The sequence below is a fragment of the Rattus norvegicus genome, chromosome 1 (assembly GCF_021556685.1).
Source record: "Rattus norvegicus strain SHRSP/BbbUtx chromosome 1, alternate assembly SHRSP_T2T, whole genome shotgun sequence".
NCBI lineage: Eukaryota > Metazoa > Chordata > Mammalia > Rodentia > Muridae > Rattus > Rattus norvegicus.
This window is the reverse complement of record NC_141534.1, coordinates 185,563,170-185,575,984: the sequence shown is the minus strand read 5'-3', so window position 1 is coordinate 185,575,984 and position 12,815 is coordinate 185,563,170. Positions and strand designations below refer to the sequence as shown.

The 12,815-nt window shown below is 47.6% G+C and overlaps 1 long non-coding RNA gene across 1 annotated transcript; it reads right to left on the bottom strand.

The window, feature by feature from the left end:
- Positions 1–1,712: 1,712 nt before the first annotated feature.
- On the bottom strand, positions 1,713–4,779 carry LOC134485170 (uncharacterized). Its single transcript, XR_015647473.1, has 2 exons — positions 3,051–4,779; positions 1,713–2,721 (listed from the first exon to the last, which is right to left on the bottom strand). It is a non-coding gene; the product is annotated as an uncharacterized LOC134485170 (long non-coding RNA).
- Positions 4,780–12,815: the final 8,036 nt, after the last annotated feature.

The following is a 12,815-nucleotide window of genomic DNA, read 5'->3' as shown; positions in this document are numbered from 1 at the left end:
AGACAGATGGGACCACACGGATGAATTAGGACTTTGCTGTCTGCAAGTCTCTAGTGTCAGCAGTAGGAGCATCCCACAGGAGTGGCTAGCCATGTTTAGCACACAGAGTAACACGCATACAAGCCAAGAGTAGAGCTAATTAAATGGAGAGCCAGAAGTTCAAGCATGGTCACTGTTCAAGCAGGAGAAGCAAGATAAGGGAACACATTAATTAACTGCCACAGGCCCTGCAGGTTCCCACTTGTGGATACAGAAAGCAAGATGGCCACTGCTCCCTTTCCAGCTTACAGATGTGACCCCAAAATCTCCAGCCCCATTGGAGGTGAATCTATTTGAGGTAGGTTGACGCTACCAGAGCCACCGCAATTAGTAGCACAATGAAAGGCAGGGGACTCCAGGGAATTTCTTCCCAGTGGACTAGGTTAGCTGAAGAGGTGGCTCAGAGGTTAAGTGTACATTCTGCTCTTGCACAGGACCATGGTTCAGTCCCATGTCAGACAACTTGCATCTGTAACTCCAACTCAGATGGACCTGATACTGCACTCCCAGGTATATTTTACACACAGACACAAATATAACTAAACCTTTTTAAAAATGTGTGAGTAAATGAATAAACAATTGAGAAGTTAATTGAACCATAAAGATGAATAGGATTATTACACGTTCTACAACACAAATGAAACTTGCAAACATGTAAATAAAGTAAGCCAGACACAAAAGGATAAAGGCAGAGCCTTGGTGGGTGGGATGGTGGGTAAATTCAATGGTTTAAAGGAATGTGCTTGGGTGCCAAATTGATAAGGAGTGGAGTTTTGGTGGCTTATCTTAACTGTCATCCTGGGTGGATTAATAAATGCCTAGGAGATTAGAAAAGCATGCATACATGCTGGGAGCCGAGTATGATTCCATTGAGATGAGGTGACTAGAATAGCAAAGCCATAGAAACAAATGGCTGACCAGAGGAGATGGGGAATGGGGGCCAGAGTCACTATTTGATAGGCACAGAGCTTCTTCCCAGGGAAAATGAAAGAGTTGTAGACATGGACTGTAGTGGTCATTTTGCAACACTGTGACTGTACTCAATTTCACTAAATCTCAGATTTTAAAAATCTCTGGTAGTTGGGCTGGAAAGATGGCTCAGTGGTTAAGAGCACTGACTGCTCTTCCAGAGGTCCTGAGTTCAATTCCCAGCAACCACATGGTGGCTCACAACCATCTGTAATGAGATCTGATGCCCTCTTCTGGTGTGTCTGAAGACAGATACAGTGTGTTTATATATAATAAATGAATAAACCTAAAAAAAAAAAGAAAAAAGAAAAAAGAAAATGGAAGCTGTGCTTCTTTAAAAAAAAAATCTCTGAAGTGGAAGGGAAGACTCTTAAGGACCCACCCCTCAATCAGACAAGCAGCCATTGTTCGTTCTCTCTCTCTCTCTCTCTCTCTCTCTCTCTCTCTCTCTCTCTCTCTCTCACACACACACACACACACACACACACACACACACACATACACTGACATTATAGTAGAAAGGTACTTGTCATAAAGAAGGGCTTTAGCATGGGGGGCACTAAAGACGATAATAAGAGGTATAAAGGAGGGCTGGAGAGGTGGCTCAGTGGTTAAGAGCACTGACTGTGAAAAGCTCTCAGGGAGAACTTTCCCTCGGGATGGAGACCCTCCAACTCCAAAGACCAGACCGAGACACCACAGGATGCAATCAGCAAGAGGATTTGGTTTATTGTCGGGATACACAGGCACAGGCACCTGCGGGCGCTTCAGTCACTCGGGGGACTGGCGCGCCCCATGGAACCAAGGATGGGCTTTTATAGGATTTTGGGGAGCAGAAGCAAGCATACAGAAGCAGATGCATGGTTACAGGGATATAATTGGTGGATTCTAATATGGCAAGGGTTTAGCCCGGGGGCAAGTTTCCTAGCTACCTTCCTGAAACATAAGGACTGACTCGGCCCCCCAAGGGTTCAGCCTGGGGGCAAGTTTCTTAGCTACCTTCTTGGAACATAACGGCTGACTCGGCCCCCCACCAGGGTGTGGGACCTCTCCCGGGGCTTTTCTCATTGTCAGGTGCTCAACGGCAGTCCTCCTGTTGCCAGGCCTTCAACCAAACACATCTTGTTTGGCAGCCGCTGTGTACTCAGTGTTCTAACCTTTCTCTGAACCAGTCATCTTAAATATAGCCTTGCAAAATGGCATTACTGCTGCTAAGCTGGGGTCTTTCATTCCCCCATTTTTTTTTTTTTGTTAACTTTGAGTGAAATCTTTCACTCGACTTGGTCAAGAAATTTCTGTCTGGTGGGGGCTTATTCCCCCACTGACTCTAGGCCACAAAAGGACTAGGAGGAGCCACGTAGGAGTTTTAACTTTAAGGGGTTTGGAGTGTGCTGAACTCTCCATGTCTGGGGTGTAGTGTTGTGATTAGTCAATTCCTCAGACCGGACTGTCTTGACGTGTGGTGCGTGGATCTAAGCCGAGACTCCGTCTACCTTTAGGGCGGTCGGGGTAGTCAGGAGGACGGTGTAGGGTCCTTTCCACCGTGGCTCGAGATTCTTGGTCTGGTGTCTGCGCACCCACACGGTGTCTCCAATCTGGAACGGGTGTGGCACCACCGGATGTTCAAGCTTGTCCTGGTAAGCAGCGGCCAAAGGTCTCCAGACGTCTCTCTGCACAATCTGTAGGGCCTGTAAATGGGCCCTCAGAGAAGGGCTGTCAGCAAAATCAGCAATGTTTGAATCAAAGAAATGGACAAATGGGGGTGGTGCTCTATACATTATTTTAAAAGGAGTTAGACCATGGGGGCCCGGGGTATTCCGGGCCCGATATAGAACTAGGGGAAGGAGGGCCACCCAATCCTTTGAGCCAGTTGCAAGCATAAGTTTGGATAAAGTCTCCTTAATTGTTCTATTCATGCGTTCTACCTGACCTGAACTCTGGGGTCTATCCAATCAATCCCCAGCAATTTGGCCACCAACTGACTTACTTGGGAGACGAAAGCGGGCCCGTTGTCCGACCCCAACGCTTGAGGCATGCCATACCTGGGAAAGATTTCCTCGAGGAGCTTCTTGGTGACCATTTTTGTAGTCTCGTGCTTCGTGGGGAAGGCTTTGACCCATCCTGAGAAGGTGTCTACAAACACTAGGAGATACTTGTATCCATATATATCTGGTTTAATTTTAGTAAAATCAATTTCTCAATGGATGTCGGGACGGTGTCCCCTAGGACGAACTCCTTGTCCAATCATGGTCCTTCCCGGGTTAACCTGAGCGCACGCTTTGTAACTCTCAGTCACCTTTTGTATCGCTTTGTCCCAATTCAAAAAAAAACACAGATTTATCTCTTCTCGATCTAGTAAGGTTTTTATCTTCTTATGTAAAAAGGAGATCAATTCAAAAGTCCTTTGTAGACCCACTGTTTTAGTTGAGGGTGGTAGATGGCCCCCATTTTTTTAGGAGCTCTATGTCCTCATGGGCATAAACCCAACTAGTTTGTCCCACTGGTGGGGGCGTGGGTTGGTCTGGGCTATTTAAGGGCAAGATTTGTTTGTTCATGGCCGCTTCTCGCGCCGTGGCATCGGCCAGCCGGTTTTTTCGTGCCTCTGGGTTGTGCCCTTTCTGGTGTCCTGGACAATGTATAATACTCAGTCTTTTGGGCAAGAATAGGGCTTCTAAGAGGGCCAGAATTTTAGCCTTATTTTTAATATCTTTACCCTCAGATGTGAGCAGCCCCCGCCTCCGGTAGATCTCCCCGTGGATGTGTGCCGTGGCAAAGGCATAACGGCTGTCTGTATATATATTTAGCCTCTTACCTTTTGTCATCTTGAGCGCCTGAGTCAAGGCGATGAGTTCAGCCCGTTGTGCAGAGGTATTAGCAGGCAGGGCTTTCGCCCAAATCACTTTGTCCTCCGTAGTGACCGCAGCTCCAGCCTTTTTGTTCTCCCTCTGCCAAGAAGCTGTTGTCATCTGTGTACCATGTGTGGTCAGCATTCTGAAGAGGCTGGTCCGATAGGTCCGGCCTGGTTCTATGTATTTCTGCGAGGATTTGTAGTCAGTCATGCTGTTCTGTCTCCTCTGGTAGAGGAAGCAAGGTGGCAGGATTGAGGGCGACTACGGGCCCAAACTGAACCCGTTCTGCATCCAGTAACAAGGCTTGGTAGTGGGTCATGTGGGAATTAGAGAGCCAGCGGTCTGGGGGCTGTTTTACCAAGGCCTCCACTGCGTGGGGTGTTAGGATGGTGAGTGACTGTCCCAAAGTCAATTTTCCAGCGTCCTTGATCAGGACAGCAATAGCAGCCACCATCCTTAGGCACGGTGGCCAGCCGGAGGCCACAGGGTCCAATTTCTTAGACAGGTAGGCCACAGGGCGTTTCCAGGGTCCCAACCTTTGTGTTAGGACCCCTTTAGCATACCCGTTTCTCATCAATGAACAGTTACTGAGCAAATTGTAAGGGTTTGGAACAGTCAGATGAATATCTTTTATCCTCTTGTTGACCTTTCTCAAGTCTTGTATTGGCCTATAATCTCCAGTGCCGGGTTTCTTAACAGGCAGAAGAGGCGTATTCTAAGGCGACCGGCAGGAGATTAGGATGCCTTGATCTAGAAGCCTCGTAATGTGAGGCCTTATACCTTGATAAGCTTCATGTGACAGGGGGTATTGTTTTATGGAGACTGGAGTTGTAGTGGCCTTTAACTGTATAATTAAGGGGGGCTGTTGGAGTGCCAACCCCATCCCACCAGTCTCTGCCCAAGCCAGTGGAAAATTCGTGACCCAAGTGTCTATTTCTAGGGATTGTGGCTTGTCCTGTCCCAGTTCATATAGTCTATATTCATAGAACTTGAAGGGGAGTTCCGTGGGGGCCAGTTATTCGGGCCCCTCTTTCCTGAGAATGAATTTGTGCTTTTAGTTTGGTGAGCAGGTCACGGCCCAGCAGAGGGTACGGGCAGTCCGGAACATGTAAGAAGGAATGGGTCACCTTACCAGTAGCCAGCTGAACCCGGCGGTCCGTAGTCCATCGGTATTGTTTCTCACCAGTAGCTCTTTGTACCCAGGCCGTCCGGTCGCTGAGTTGTCCTGAAGCTTGAGTGAGGACTGAATGCTGGGCTCCTGTGTCTACCAGGAAAGTAACCGGCTGCCCCCCAACTTAAGCGTTACCCTGGGCTCAGGGGGGGGGGCTCCTGGCCCTGACCTCCCTAATCTTTATCTAGAGCCAAGAGGGAGGTTCGTGGTCGAGGCTTTCGGGGTCCGCCAGGCTTCTTGGGGCACTCTCTGGCCCAGTGTCCTTTCTCTTTGTAATAGGCACATTGATCTTTATCCAGCTTCAGCCCCTTTCGAGCTCCCCCCTATCTCCCTTCCTTTCTTGGCCCTGAACTACGGCGGCCAAGATTCGACTCAATTCTCTCTCTTATTAAAAATCTTTTTAGCTTCTTTATGTAAATCCTGTAATGTATAGCCCTGCAAATTTTCTAACCTCTGTAACTTAGTCCTGATATCTGGAGCAGCCTGCCAGATGAAGGACATAGAGACACTCGTCATTTGTCCTGGGTCATCTGGATCATAGGGAGTGTACATACGGTAGGCCTCCTTAAGTCTCTCTAGAAAGGCGGAGGGAGTTTCCCCTGCTTCCTGTAATACCTGTTTTACCTGAGCCAAATTAGTAGGGCGTCGTATAGCCCCTCGGAGACCCGCTAGAAGCAACTGGCGATAAAGGCGTAGGTGTCCCTTACCTTCAGCTGTATTAAAATCTCAGTTTGGTCCTCAGGCAGCTGGGTGGGACGCCCATCATCTCCCAGAACATGCTTTCTGGCCTCTAGGAACACTCTTTGTTTTTTGTTTTTTGTTTTTTTCTGAGGTTAAGAGGGCCTGTAAGAGCTGTTGGCAGTCATCCCAAGTAGGCTGGTGGGTAAGTAAAACAGATTCTATTAGGTCGGTGAGTGCCACCGGATCTTTGGAGAAAGAAGGGTTGTGTTGTTTCCAATTGTAAATGTCAGCTGCTGAAAACGGCCAGTATTGGGTCTGGCCACCGGTTCCCTGTCTAGGTGGGAAAGCCTGGGAGGTTGAAATCTGGCATCACCTCGCGCTTATTGCGCAATCTCCCTGCGACAGGGGAGAAACCCTTATCAGACTGTGGCCCGGCAACTGATCTGGCCGGCGGCTCTGCCTCCTCCGTTTCAGCCGGGCCTGTCAGAGAGAAGATCTATGAGAGGGGAGTTTGGGTCTGCCGGGAGGACAGGTTTCTTAGAAGGCTCTGATTTCACAAAGGTAGAGAGAGGAAGACGTGGCCGGCGGACCGGGCGGGGCCGAGGGGACAGGCTGGGGGTTGAGGGGAGGCCAATTCGGGTTCACGAAGGGTTCCGCCCGGGGGGGGGTTAAGGCGAGACTCTCTCAAGTGATAATATAAGAAACCTGGTCAGGATGTCCGTGGACGACCCGATCTTTAACCTGTAAAATAATGATCTTATTAAATGTGTCATTCACTGGCCATCCCGCTCCGAAAGTGGGCCACTCGGATGTGTAGAGAGTCTGTCATTTTCCTTTTTTAACCTCGATGGACTGGTTGTGTGTCCGGTCGTGGACGTCTTCTCAATGATCAAGAGTGAGACTTAGGGGCATTGTTAGGGACTGTCCCATGTTAGTTCTAAGGAAGATTAGAACACAGAGAAAACAAACAACACCAACAGTCAAACAAACAACAGACAGGCGTGCTGCACGGCTTTGGTACCAAACTGAAAGCAAAAAGTCAGATGGAGGTGGCAAAGGTCCGGGGCCCTCTGAAAGCCAAAAATACAGACAGAGGTGCCGTTAGTCCGGATCTTTCTCCTCTCCCAGATTGGGCCCCGAAAAGTCGGGCCCCTAACACCCTTGGAACGTCTTCCAGGGCTGCAGGGCGAGAAGTCCGAGCTCGTCAGCTCCTTCTTCGTCCCGCCCAAATTCCAAACAACCTGGCTGAGCGCTCACAGAACAGACCTGGCTGAGCGCTCACAGAACCTGGCTGAGCACTCACAGAACAGACCTGGCTGAGCACTCACAGAATAGACCTGGCTGAGCGCTCACAGAACAGACCTGGCTGAGCGCTCACAGAACCTGGCTGAGCGCTCACAGAACAGACAGAATAAGGCAGAACGAGACAAAATCAGGCAGACAGACAGACGCCGGCCAGCTTACCTCCCAGTGGGTGGTCGGTGGTCCCTGGGTGGAGGATCTCCTTTCCCGGCCAACGCACCAAATGAAAAGCTCTCTGGGAGAACTTTCCCTCGGGATGGAGACCCTCCAACTCCAAAGACCAGACCGAGACACCACAGGATGCAATCAGCAAGAGGATTTGGTTTATTGTCGGGATACACAGGCACAGGCACCTGCGGGCGCTTCAGTCACTCGGGGGACTGGCGCGCCCCATGGAACCAAGGATGGGCTTTTATAGGATTTTGGGGAGCAGAAGCAAGCATACAGAAGCAGATGCATGGTTACAGGGATATAATTGGTGGATTCTAATATGGCAAGGGTTTAGCCCGGGGGCAAGTTTCCTAGCTACCTTCCTGAAACATAAGGACTGACTCGGCCCCCCAAGGGTTCAGCCTGGGGGCAAGTTTCTTAGCTACCTTCTTGGAACATAACGGCTGACTCGGCCCCCCACCAGGGTGTGGGACCTCTCCCGGGGCTTTTCTCATTGTCAGGTGCTCAACGGCAGTCCTCCTGTTGCCAGGCCTTCAACCAAACACATCTTGTTTGGCAGCCGCTGTGTACTCAGTGTTCTAACCTTTCTCTGAACCAGTCATCTTAAATATAGCCTTGCAAAATGGCGTTACTGCTGCTAAGCTGGGGTCTTTCAACTGCTCTTCCAGCGGTCCTGAGTTCAAATCCCAGCAACCACATGGTGGCTCGCAACCATCTGCAACACAATCTGATTCCTTCTCCCGGTGTGTTTGAGGAGAGTGACAGGGTACTCACTTATATAAAATAAATAAAATCTTTAAAAAAAAAAAGAGGTATAAAGGAACAAAATTCAGTATATACACATTTTTAAATTTTTTAAATGGTGGCTAAAATACTAAGTTATATTTATGTATTCACAACATATTTTTATTTTTAATTGTATAATAATTTTTAAAAATTTTAAAAATGTATTTATTTGGGATCTTTATGTGCCATGGGGCATGTGTCAAAAGATAACTTGTGGTCACTCTTCTCTTTCACCATGAAGCTCTGAGGATTGAATCCAGGTCATCAGGCTTGGTGGCAAGTGCCTTTACTCATCTTATCATCCATCCCTGGTAAATAATAGTGTCATTTATTTATGAAGTACACTGTAGCATTTCATCATATATGCAGTGTTCAATGGGCAGGCCAGGGTCCCTAGCACATACACCACCTAAGATATTTACTGTAAAGAAAGTTTAATCCAACAACATGACTGCTCTGGTGAGGGATCTCATCCAAAGACTTTCTAGGTCTGTGTGATATGGTTGGAATACAGACATGCTCCTAGTACACACTTTAATCCCAAACAATGTAGGCAAAGATAGTTTGTAGAAGGAAGTAATCATGCTTGAAAGTGATGTCTAATTGAGGGACAGACAAAGTGATGAATCAGAGAAAGATCTGAGTCAGAGATAGGATATGCCCACCTCTCACAAGAACAGCATACAAAAGAGGTGACTTAAGAGAGCAGGGCAGAGAGAGAGAGAGAGAGAGAGAGAGAGAGAGAGAGAGAGAGAGAGGAAGAAGGAGGAGGAAGAGGAAGAGGAAGAGGAGGAGGAGGAGAAAGAGAAAGAGGAGGAGGGGGAGGACAAGGACGACGACGAGGAGGACATGGAGACAGTTTTACTGGGACAGTTTTACAAAGACAAATTACAGGTAAAGTCAGAACAAACCAGAGAATGAGGAGTAGCTGGAAGATTAGAACATATTGCCAAACTTAGTATGAGGCCAGACAGAGCAATTCAGTCAGAAGCTGAGAGAGGCCAGTTGAATCAGTCATCTTGAAGAGTTTTGAGCTGGAACAGTTGAGTTGAACCAGCTAGCCAGAGTTCAGAAAGAACTAAAAAGGGTGAGCTTATTCAACAGTAAGCCTTCAAGATGACAATTACATCTGGAAAATAAAGGTTACTTTTACAACTTACCATTTTCTGTGTAGGTTGGGAATGTCTAAAGTTCTCTCAGCCAGCCATCTTGAAATGTATGCTTACTGTATATCATAATAACCCTGCCTGTTATAAAGCCATAAAAGTTATTACACTTCTCCAATTATATCCTTGACTCCATCTCCTCTCCACCTGCATAATCCTTCCCAGCTAAGGTAGACACTTAGTCTATAATAAGTGCATTTCAGCACAATATAAGTAAATAAATAAATGCAAGCTGAGATTTTCTAGTGAGCAAAGTGCTTACCACACATGGATAAGGACCCGAGTTTGGGTTCCCAGCATCATGTGTTTGCAACCTTTGTGATGGTGGGGTTGGAAACAGATGAATCCCTAAAGCCCACTGGTTAGCCAAATCTGTGACCTCCAGGTTCAGTGAGAGACCCTGACTCAAAACCTAAGGAGGAAGAGTCTGAAGAGATGATTCTGTGGATAAGAACACAACCCTTGGGGCTGGGGATTTAGCTCTGTGGTAGAGCGCTTGCCTCGGAAGCACAAGGCCCTGGGTTCGGTCCCCAGCTCCGAAAAAAAGAACCAAAAAAAAAAAAGAAAAAAAAAAAAGAACACAGCCCCATATTAAAGAGAAAGAAAAGCTGCATGTGACTCACCAATTCCCCACCAATTCCCCACCAATTCCCCACCAATTCCCCACCAATTCCCCACCAATTCCCCACCAATTCCCCACCAATTCCCCACCAATTCCCCACCAATTCCCCACCAATTCCCCACCAATTCCCCACCGCTCTGGGAGCAGAGGACTGGTGGGGCTGGCAGGCAGCCAGCAATGCTCCAGGCTAAGAGACAGAACAGGACAGTTTACCTCCTCCTTTGTCTTACACACACACACAGGCATATGTGATCGTGTGTGTGTGTGTGTGTGTGTGTGTGTGTGTGTGTGTAACACTACACACATACACACGAAAAGAAGATGAAGAGATGGAAAGCAGTTGAGGAAGACACCCAGCATTGACCTCTGACCTCTATGTGCATCTACACAGGAAGTAAATAAATAGGGCTAAGGATGTTCTCAATGGTAGAGTGTTAGCCAGGCATACCCAAGGCTCCAAATAGGTGATTATAAAAAATAAATAAACAAATCCTTTAAGGCCTCCTATGTGTTTAAGACAGGTCCTTTCCTTCCAAAAGTGTCTCCTCAGAAGGGTTTCCAGGGACCAAAGCTAAAGGATTTGCACAGAAGAGGAAGAACTAGCTGTAGGGAGCCCCCACTGTGCTTTCAACCCCTACTTCCTCCAAGAAGATGCTAATAACCCAACTGGGCAGATGGAGGCCCATTTTTACTCTCATCCCAAAACAGTGTTGTCAAGACTGAAAATAGCCTTACCCAGAGTTTCTCCTCAACCAGGCAAGTTTGAGAGAGAGAGAGAGAGAGAGAGAGAGAGAGAGAGAGAGAGAGAGAGGAGAAAAGAGAGAGGAGAGAGCGCACACACACACAAGTGTGCATGCAAACACACACACAACACACACACACACACACACACACACACACACACACACACACACACAGAGAGGAATGAAAACCACCAGTTATTGAAGGCCAGGGACTGGCACACACCTCGGAACCACCCTGGAGTTTTAGGTTTGCAACCTGCTCGCTTCCAGTCAAGAACACCTGATGCACCCACCTGCATTGTCTCCATCCCTAAGGGAATCCTCGAGGCTTGCTTCCTTCAGAAAGTATCACTGCCAAATCCAAGGCTGTAAAACGCTGGAGGAAATGTATTACCTCCCAGCTGGCTGTATCGTTTCCTAGATTACTGATCCAGACAGGAAGTGCTACTAAGTCGAAGGTGCCAATGGATAGCACTCTGGGTGAAGGAACTCTGGCCAGCTCCAGTGTGTCAAGCATGTCTCTGGCAGGCTCTATTTCCTCTGCCTTGCTAAAAACCATTCAATTGCATTCCTAAAGCTAGCCATGAAGGTCTAGTCCCTTATTTTTTGCACTTCCTCTTCCTGAGGCTGACTAACAAGGTCCAGCTGTCAAACTATTAAAGTCCAGCCATCAAAAGCCCCCTTTGGCTCACTTAATTAGCACACACAATTAAAACTAAATACTTCATCCTAACACAGGTTTCCCCCTTTTCCTTTATAAACTGCCATTTTCCTATGTGCCAAGTCTTTCTCCTCTCGATCCAGCAACAGTCCTTTGTTCTCTGGAACAAATAACTTCTTCCCCCTCTCCCTTGGTCCCTTCCCCTTCTCCCTCTTCTTCTTTCTCCTGTCCTTGTCTTACTCCCTGCCCCTTGTTCCTCTAGGACAAATAAATCTCCTTGTGCTGAGGACTTGGTCTTGAGGGTCCTGAACCAATACCTCTCCTTTTGTGGGGAATACCAACAATGTGGCAGGCAGCATGCCACCTGGATTATTGTTCTTCTTGTCATGAACAAATACAAAGCAAGAAGCAACTTAAGATGCACAGGGTTTGTGGCTCATGGTTTGCGTAGACGCAGTCCACTGCAGCTAAAAAGGTTGTCTGTTATACTAACTCTGAGCCAAACTACTGCAGGCCAAGCTGAGCTTGCTCACCAAAAATCATCACCACTGGACTTGGTGACTGTTGATGATCCCTCTTGGAAGGAGGGACTAGGGAGGGACATGGGTCCATCGCCTGAGTACCTGCCACCCCTCCCAACCAGCTGTACTCGATTCTGCCCTAAATGTACATGGTCCTGGGAAAGGGGCTACATAGGTGAGGAAGGGTGAGGGGTGGTATTTCACCTATGAAGCCTTGGGGAGCCATTATCCCTGCTGAGTACGGGCGTCCAGTGTGACTGCTTTAAGCACTGGAGGGTACCAGAGTTTCACTCATTGGTACCTCCTGGTGAACTTTGATAGAGCCTCGGTGGCTGTTGGAGGAGGGATAAGTGTTTATATCTCTTGCCAAGAGAAGAAATTTTAGCAACAAGGGCAGCAGGAGCCTGAGACAACTGGTCACATTGTGCCTATAGCCAGGAAGCTGAGAGGAATAAGAAGTGGGGCCAAGCTATAAAATCTCAAAGTCTGTGCCCAGTGACCACCTCCTCCATCTAAGCTCCTCTCCCCAAAGTTTCCACAACCTTTAAATAAGAGCCATGAGCTGAAAACCAAGCATTCAAACTTCCGAACTTACTGAGGACATTTTACATTCAAACCAGCCAGCCTTATTTACACCGGAGAATAGCGTTAGAGCATGTGCCCTTATACCTCTCTTCCTTTAGGAAAGTGAAACCCAGAGTGGTTAAGGGACTTGTACAAGGGCACACAGTCAACAGAAGGTGGAAGTGTGCACAGCCATCTATCTGACTCTACAAACTGTGCACAGAACCCCCATACCTTGGCTTTCACACTTTTTACACAGCAACCATCAGAAAATGCATTTAGCACAATGACCCCACAGTGACACCTATGTACACACAGAACAAAGCCCAAAAAATCATAAAATATTATTACACTGTGTTCTTTAATATTTTCTATTTCTTCCGCTAATAAATGTGAGGAAGGATCTTGCTGTAGGCATAAATTTTTGCAACCTACTTTTAATAAGGGTTCAACCTCTCCTCTAGCCCACCACCCAACAGAGGGAGTGGAAGAGAAATGTTATTAGGATAAGGGGGAAATGGACCTGTTTAGCAATAGTTCTTTGGGGGTGAGCTCAATCTTTCTTAGCAG